The sequence below is a fragment of the Pyrus communis genome, chromosome 8 (assembly GCF_041283825.1).
Source record: "Pyrus communis isolate YQ-2024b chromosome 8, ASM4128382v1, whole genome shotgun sequence".
NCBI classification, from domain to species: Eukaryota; Viridiplantae; Streptophyta; class Magnoliopsida; order Rosales; family Rosaceae; genus Pyrus; species Pyrus communis.
In genome coordinates, this window is record NC_142572.1 from 8,374,655 (window position 1) to 8,383,243 (window position 8,589).

At 40.5% G+C, this 8,589-nt stretch overlaps 1 pseudogene; it reads left to right on the forward strand.

Moving 5' to 3' along the window:
- The first annotated feature begins 7,335 nt into the window (after nucleotides 1–7,335).
- LOC148695048 (uncharacterized) lies at nucleotides 7,336–8,029 on the forward strand (annotated as a pseudogene).
- The last annotated feature ends 560 nt before the right edge of the window (nucleotides 8,030–8,589 follow it).

An 8,589-nucleotide genomic window follows, 5' to 3' on the forward strand; every position in this document is an offset into this window, starting at 1 on the left:
ATTTCAATACTCTTTGTTTTGTACGTATGAGGAATGGAAGAGAAGAGTGCCTAAACGTTCATACAATTCAAGTTTGAGTTGTTGGAATGTTTAGGTGTTTCTTTGATTTCAAAGTTATGAGGAAATTCGAAATATATGTTTATGCTTGCATTTTGATTTGATTACTTCTAATTGCGTTTCATAAGTTGTGATTCAATTTGTTTAACCGTTTGATTGATAACTTATTTATGTATGTTTATTGAGAGTGCACGCTTAATTTTCATGCATGAATATGACGCTAGAATATAAGTGAGTTTCACCTAATAGTTACGAACTTATATTCACAAGTAGTGGAGGTTGCTTATAAACAATCGCGTTAAACGAATTCTTGGCATAAGTTTCATGCGTATTCCATAGTAACGAATGCCTCGTCAACACTTATAATTTTCATAGAGCGTAATGATTCTTGCTTGTATCTCTATTATGCAATCATGTAGGGGACTTGTGGGGAATGTTTTGAATTGTTGTATGCGCTAACCCATCCAATTCAATAACGTTAGGAAGATTTGAAGGTTAATTAGTGCATCACGGTTAACTTGGGGTGTTGAGAATTCATGGTTTATTGAAATGCAATTGGAAATCATTTTATTATGCAAGTGTAACATGTGTGGAGAAGAACCTTCTAGCTAGCATTCATCCATTCATTTTCATCGCATTCATATTTACATTCTGTCTAGTTTATTAAACTTGTTTCGTTATTTCAATTTTCGTCAAATTAAAATCCCCCTTTACTTTATTGTCTAATTTAGTTAGAAAGTGTCTTAGTTTGTGTTTATAAGAGTTTTGAGTCATTTTGTTACACAAATTCGTCCAAATTTGTGTTTGTGCTCAAATCTGCCCAGAAAGTGGTTTTTAGGCAGATTTGAGTGTGTTTGTGTTGTTTTGAGTCTTTTGGTTTGTTTTAGTGTTTTAAAGTTTAGTTTTGCATTCTTTGAGTCTAGTATAGTGTTTTATATTGTTATTTTACGTTTGAATCAAGCCATAATCTTAAATTCGTCCAACATTGGGTTTAAGGTCAGAAACTGCCTAGTTAGTGTTTTTAGGCAGTTTTGAGTCTTTTGAACTTGTTTTGAGTCCTTTGAGTCTTTGTGAACGTTTTTAACTTTGTTTTTATGTTTTTGAGTCAAATCCAAGTGATTAACAATCCCTCCTAATCCCCGGTCCAGAACGATCCCTACTTATACATATACTACAATTTGACGAAAAGAGGGTTTAATTTGTGTGCGTATAAATCACGCATCAACCGTCAAAGGCTTGCGGCTTTCCTCCAGAGGCACATTTTTCCTGCGTCATCTAGCGTTCCACCAAGTATTGAGGCCTCGAATGATCCATCTTCGATGCCTCCCGCTCCTGGAGTTTTGCCAAGTAGTGGGGGTTCACGTAAACAACCTTTGTGAAAGTTACATTCTTTTATTTTCTTTTTTATTTTATTTTTCGCACTTGTAACTTCTCGGAGATCAATGCTTTATTTTATTCAATGTATTAGGTTGCCTCCCAAGTAGCGTTTTCTTTATCGTCTTGCAGCCGGACGATGGTATGCTCATTCCTCACTTAGAGCCCACGGCATGGAGGGGTATGTCCTCCACAGTATGCTCCTTGAACACTTTCATAATATGGCTCACTGAATGGGCGGGGATAACGATCCTCCCTGATGGTGGTGTTTTGGTTCCGAACGTCCATGTACATGCTCCCACCACCTTGAAATTTATTGGGTACCTGCACCAAAGAAGGTAACAACCTATTAGTTGAAATGGGGATCGGAATTGGGATTGGAGACTTACTAGGATGTTGTGGCAATGCCCCTAGGGCAGCCACCATCTCGCCAATTTTAGCACAAGGCACAGCCATATTGGATGTTTTTAGGGTAGTGGCATGCTCTTTTTGCTCCAATCCAATTCCTTCCTCGATGATGGTTCTAGATGCATCCTTCTTGATTGGTGTTGAACGTTCCGGCCCTATATTTTTCATTGTACCAATGGAAAAACAAGAACGAACATCATTAGTATTCTCAATGGATTCAGAAACTTTAAAGTTAATCGTATCACCACCAAACTCCATAGTTAAGGCTCCCTTGGCCACGTCAATCTTGGTGTGGGCTGTTTTCATGAAAGGTCATCCAAGTAAGAGTGGCGATGGTGGAGAGTGGGTTGAATCCTCCATGTCAAGCACATAGAAATCTGCAGGAAAAATCAAGTGGTCCACCTGCACCAAAACATCTTCCAAAACTCCTCTCGGGTATGCATTAGATCGATCAGCTAATTGAATAATGACACCATCATTTTTAAGCTCTCCTAGATTCATAGATGCATAAACAGAGTATGGCATAACATTAATTGATGCACCTAAATCTAGCATAGCATGTTCGAACCTTGTATTACCAATTACACAAGGGATAGTGAAACTACTTGGATCTTTGCATTTAGGTGGCAGCTTTCTTTGCAATATGGCAGAGACATTCTCACTTACATGTACCACCTCTTTTTCCCGAATCCGTTTCCTTGTTGTACAAATCTTCTTCAAAAACTTCGCATACTTCGGAATTTGCTTTATTGCATCAAGGAGCGGGATATTGACATGCACCTTCCTAAACGTCTCCAGGATGTCTTTTTCATCCTCCTCTATCTTGGCTTGCATAAATCTGCTAGGAAAGGGCACGTTTGGTGGAATCACATTAGAAACAATTGAGTTTGGACCTACCTTACATTTGTTGGACGGCCTAGGAGCTTGAAGTGGTTGCGGCAAAGGTTGCTCCACCCTTGCCGTGGCTTTGCCCTTCCTCTCTTCCTCTTTCAACAGATTTTCCTCCTTGTCTTGGCTTGATTTTGGTGGTTGTGAGGTGGTTCCAACTTCCTTGCCACTTCTTAAGGTGATTGCATTGGCGGTTTCAAAGCCACCCTTTGGATTGACCACCGTAGTGCTTGGTAACTTACCATTTTCACGAAATTGTCCCAAAAATTCGGCCATTTGTCCCATTTGCTTCTTTAGCTCATTAACCTCCTTTGCTTGGTTCTGCATTCCCTGTGCCATTGTGGTTAGTAACTGATATGTTTTATCATCATTCATAGACGTACCTGAGTTGGTTTGGGATGATTGTGCTTGAGGAGGTGGTTGTGGTGCCATTGGCCTTGGAAAGAAACCCGGGGGTTGTCGGAATCCACTTTGTTGGGCATATTGTGGTGCATCTCTCCATCTGAAATTGTGGTGCATCTCTCCATCTGAAATTGGGCATATAGAACTTACCTCATTTACATGATGTGGCCGTGGGGTGTCTCTCTGCCCAACACCTTCATATTGTTATGCATTGAGTGCTCGATTAGCAATGAGAGTTTTGGCATCCCTAGGTGTCTTGTCCACTAGAGCTCCTCCCGCAGATGCATCCAACATTTGTCGTTCAAGTGGTAAAAGACCTTCGTAAAAATATTGAAGAAGTAGCTCCTCCTTCATCTGGTGTTATGGACATGAAGCAACAAGAGTTTTAAAACGTTCATAATAAGTAGGAAAAGATTCACCTTGGCTTTGCTGAATTCCACTAATCTTCTTGCGAAGAAGAATGACTCGTGATGTCGGAAAGAACTTCTCTAAGAAGGCTCGCTTCATACTCTCCCATGATGTGACAGTTCCGGGAGCCAACTCATACAACCAATCCTTGGTCTTTTCCAACAAAGAAAAAGGAAAAGCCTTCATCTTCAATATGTTGCTGTCCACGTTCACCGGTGTCATACTTGAGCATACGACTTCGAACTCCTTTAAATGCTTATTGGGGTCCTCCATTGCTAACCCATGGAACTTGGGTATATGATGTAGCAAACTGGACTTCAACTCAAATTCATCGGTCTTCTCAGGGGCTGCCCTAGGGTATTGGATGCAAAGAGGGGCTGCATTGGCCAAACCCGAGGCAGAAAGCTCTTTGATGGTTCGATTGTCCACTGCCATGGTTGGTACTTCCTCTTCAACCTCAATTTCAACTTCTTGCTCCTTTAATTCAGGTTCGGGACTAGGAGGATTAGACTCTTGCAATTTCTTGTTCCTTCTCAAAGTCCTCTCGAAATCGCCGTCAAAGTCGGAGATATGTTCACGAACAGGTTGTGAGCTACAGGTCATAAATTAGTACCTACACACAAGAGTAAACAAGATAAGTAACCAACTTAATAGACTCGGCACAAAAACAAAACACATACACACGGTGCAAAAAATTAAAACAGAAACTAAACAATTTAAACAAGACTCAAGACAAGGGATTAGCAACTTTGCTAATCCCCGGCAACGGCGCCAAAATTTGATGCGTTACGAATGTGACACACAAATTAAACCCTATTTGTGACAATTGTAGTAATGATGTAAGTAGGGATCGTTCTAACCGGGGATTAACTAGGGGTGCTAATCTAATATAAATTGACTTAAAAACACAAAAACTAAACTTAAAGACTCTTAACAAGACTACTATGACTCAAAACAGATTTGAAACACTCAAACTGCCTAAAACAATCAAATTGACTCAAACAGAAACTAGAACTTGATTTGGACGAATTTGAAAGTGTTTATGACTCCTGATAGGAGCATATTCATGCGACTTAAGTAGCTTGTTCTCGTGCATTTATGTTGTGTTTATTTAGCTATTTTAGTGTTTAAGGCCATTTTTGTGTATTTTCAGATTATAAGGCCAAAGTGTGCAAGAAGATGCAAATTGGAGTCTTTTGGAGCGAAAGAGGAATGAGTGAGTTGAAGACTTGAAGAAACGACGAATTCCTACTCCAATGATGAATTCTTACCAAAACGAGGAATCCTACTCAAACAAGGTTTCCTATTTTAGGAAAGTTAATCCTAAGTCTCCCGTTTTGGTAACCTTTCCTAATCTTAAACGTCCGTATTTTCTAGCCATTTTGAAGTCTTTGTAGGCGCTTTAGGACACAAAACGAAGGCCCTAGCCCAATTACACAACCTTGCCGTGCCTTAACTCTAATTCCCTTCCCTTGCCGTGCAAGGGGGGGCGCTTTTGTCCAATGTTGTGAAATTAAACCCTATTTCCCTCTCCTAACCTAACCCTAGCCGCACCCTTTAATTAATCCCTTTTAATTTCTGATTTTATTTCCTAATTCTAGAAGCTTTTAACTTAATTTTAAGCTTTTAACTTAATTTTAATTAACAAAAAAATAAATTAGGTTTTAAATTTCAGAAAATCCTAGGTAGTACCACCTTAGCCGTACCTTAGGGGGATGATTATATTCCATTCAGTCACAAAACCTATTTGGCCTTTCTAGCCGTGGCCTTCCATTGAGAATGGACCCTAATAAACCAAAAAGGCTTAAAAAGCCGCAGCCACTATCCCATTTAATTTTCTTCCCTTTGCGGTGCACACACTAATCTGCCAGTCACCCTAATATTCTATCCTAAGCCGTGGCCCCCTCCATTTATAATAAAAACCCTAATAAACCAAAAAGGCCTCCATAATTCATGCAGCCGCACCTATTTTTCTAACCCTAGTCTCTCATATCCCATATTCTTTCCAGATTTTGACTTTGGAATTGACCCTAGCCGCTGCCATTTTTTTAATTCATGAAACCATTCAGATATTCTCCCAAAAAGCGGCAACATACCATTCATTCCTTAAGCCGTGGCTATTCCCTGCATTTCTCTCTTAATTTCTTCAAACCGTAACCTAATATTCTCTCCCAAAAACCTAATTGCCGCAGCCACCTTCACCCACTTTCTCCCTTTAATCCGTGCCTTCCCCATCAAATTCCAGCCTTCCCCCATCCTTGCCGCACACCTCTACCTCCCTAAATCCATCCCCAAATCAGAAAAACATCCAAAACTCACCTAGACTTTCATTGCCGCAGCAAGGAGAAGAAGGAGGGCTTAGACGCGCAGAAATTCAAGTGGATTCGTTGGGCGTTCTAGGTGTAATCCATCCTTTGTTCTTTATGTTTAAATTCAATTTTATTTTTCTTGTTGTGAACATGAGAGGCTAAACCCCTATTTAGCTAGGGGGTGATTCGAAACCATGTTTATGCTTGCAATATGAATTGATTACATTTGGTTGGAATTTCATGAATGGTGAATTCAATTTGTTTAACTGCTTGATCGATAACTTATTTGTGTATGTTGATTGAGAGTGCACGCTTAATTTTCATGCATGAATATGACGCTAGAATATAAGTGAATTTCACCTAATAGTTATGAACTTATTTTCACAAGTAGTGGAGGTTGCTTATAAACAATCGCGTTAAATGAATTCTTGGCACTAGTTTCATGCTCATCATAGTAACGAATGCCTCGTCAACACTTATAGTTTTCATGATGCTTAATGATCTTTGATTGTATCTTTATTGTGCTTTTCACGTAAAGGACTTTTGGAGAATGTTTTGAATTGCGTTGCGCTAACCCATCCAATTCATTAACTTAAGGAAAACTTGAAGGTTAATTTAAGCGGACCTAATTAACCCGGGGTGTTGAGTTTCATAATTTATCGAAAGACCAACTAAAAATCAATTTGTATGCAAGTGTGACATGTGTGGAGAAGAACCTTCTAGCTAGCATTCATCCATATTTTCATCACATTCATATTTACATTCTGCCTTTAAATTCCAAGTTGTGCATTTAGTTTAATTTCGTCAAAACCAATCCCCCTTTACTTTGTTGAGTCATAGTAGTTATAAATCACTTTAGTTTGTGTTTATAAGTGTTTCGTATTCCTTGAGTCTTTTGATTTGTTTTAGTGTTTTATTGTTTAGTTTTGCATTCTTTGAGTCTAGTTTAGTGTTTTTACGTTTGTTTTACGTTTTTGAGTCAGTTTCCAAGTGATTTAGTAATCCCTCCTAATCCCCGGTCTAGAACGATCCCTACTTGCATCTTTACTACAATTGTCAAAAGAGGGTTTTAATTTGTGTGCTAAATTAGTTCGCATCAAATTTTTGGCGTCGTTGCCGGGGATTAGCAACTTTGCTAATCCCTTGGATTGTTACTTTCTGTTTAATTTAGTTTTTGTTAAGAATTCTGACCTTGTTTTGTTTTCCTTGTTTTAGGTACTAGTGCATGACTCGGAGTTCTCAACCGATTCGTGATCATATCTCTGATTTTGACAGCGATTTTGAGAGGACTTTGAGACGGAAGAGGAAGCCACACGAACCAAGTCCACAACGTCCGGAATCTAACCTTGAAGAAGAAAAGGCCACGACAGGTGCATTTGAGGAACCCATGGCGAGGGTATTTGAAGAACCACAAGTCATGGCTGTGGATACCCGGACACTCAAGGAGCTTTCGGCCTCGGGATTGGATAATGCCGCACCCTTGTGTATCCAATATCCCCCACCTGCCGAAGGGAAGACCGACGAGTTCGAGTTGAAGTCCAGCTTGCTTCACCATATTCCGAAGTACCATGGGTTGTCCATGGAGGATCCGAACAAGCACCTGAAGGAATTTGAGGTGGTGTGTTCGAGCATGACTCCCATCAACGTCGATGGAAGTATTCTGAAGATGAAGGCTTTTCCATTCTCTTTGATGGACAAAGCCAAGGATTGGTTGTACGACTTAGCTCCCGGAACCGTCACATCATGGGAGAGCATGAAGAGGGCTTTTCTGGAGAAGTTTTTCCCAACTTCTCGCATCATCCTTTTGCATAAAAGGATAAGTGGGATCCAACAAGAAGAAGGTGAGTCATTTCCTACGTATTATGAACGTTTTAAATCTCTTGTTGCTTCGTGTCCACAGCATCAGATGAAGGAGGAGTTACTTCTTTAGTACTTCTACGAGGGGCTCCTACCCATCGAACGTCAAATGCTCGATGCCTCAGCGGGTGGAGCATTGGTGGACAAGACACCCAGGGATGCTAAGGTTTTGATCTCTAACCGAGCATTGAATGCTCAACAGTATGAAGGAGTAGGCCAAAGAGGACCCCCACGGCAGCAAGTACATGAGGTAAGTTCCACACCCGACATTCATTCACAATTAGCTAATCTTACTTCCATTGTGTCTCAGATGGCCAAAGGAATAAGGGTGCAAGGACCGATTGTATGCGGAGTGTGTTCTATCCAAGGACATGCGTCTGAGAAGTGCCCACAACTCATAGAAAATGGTGGATGGGAAAGTGCCAACGCAATTGGATTTCAGGGCCAAAACCAACCAAGGAACGATCCGTACTCGAACACTTATAATCCAGGTTGGAGAGACCACCCTAACTTCAAATGGAGGGAGCCCCAACAACCACCACAACAAGGAGGCTTTAGGCAACAACCCCTGGGTTTCTTCACCAAGCCATTCGCACCCACACAAGCACCTCCACAATCTGCCCAAACAAGTTCAGGTAACACTTTAGATAATGATACACTTCTTAAGTTACTAACGAATTTGTCTCAGGGGCAAGAAAATCAAGCCAAAGCCATGCAAAACCAAGATAAGAGGGTGGAGCAATTGGAGAGACAAATTGGGCAAATTGCAGATTTTGTAGGGAAGTTTCGTGAGCAAGGCCAACGTCCTAGTTCAACCATTCCAAACCCAAAGGGAGGGTTTGAAACGGCCAACGCAATCACCTTGAGAAGTGGAAAAGAAGTTGGC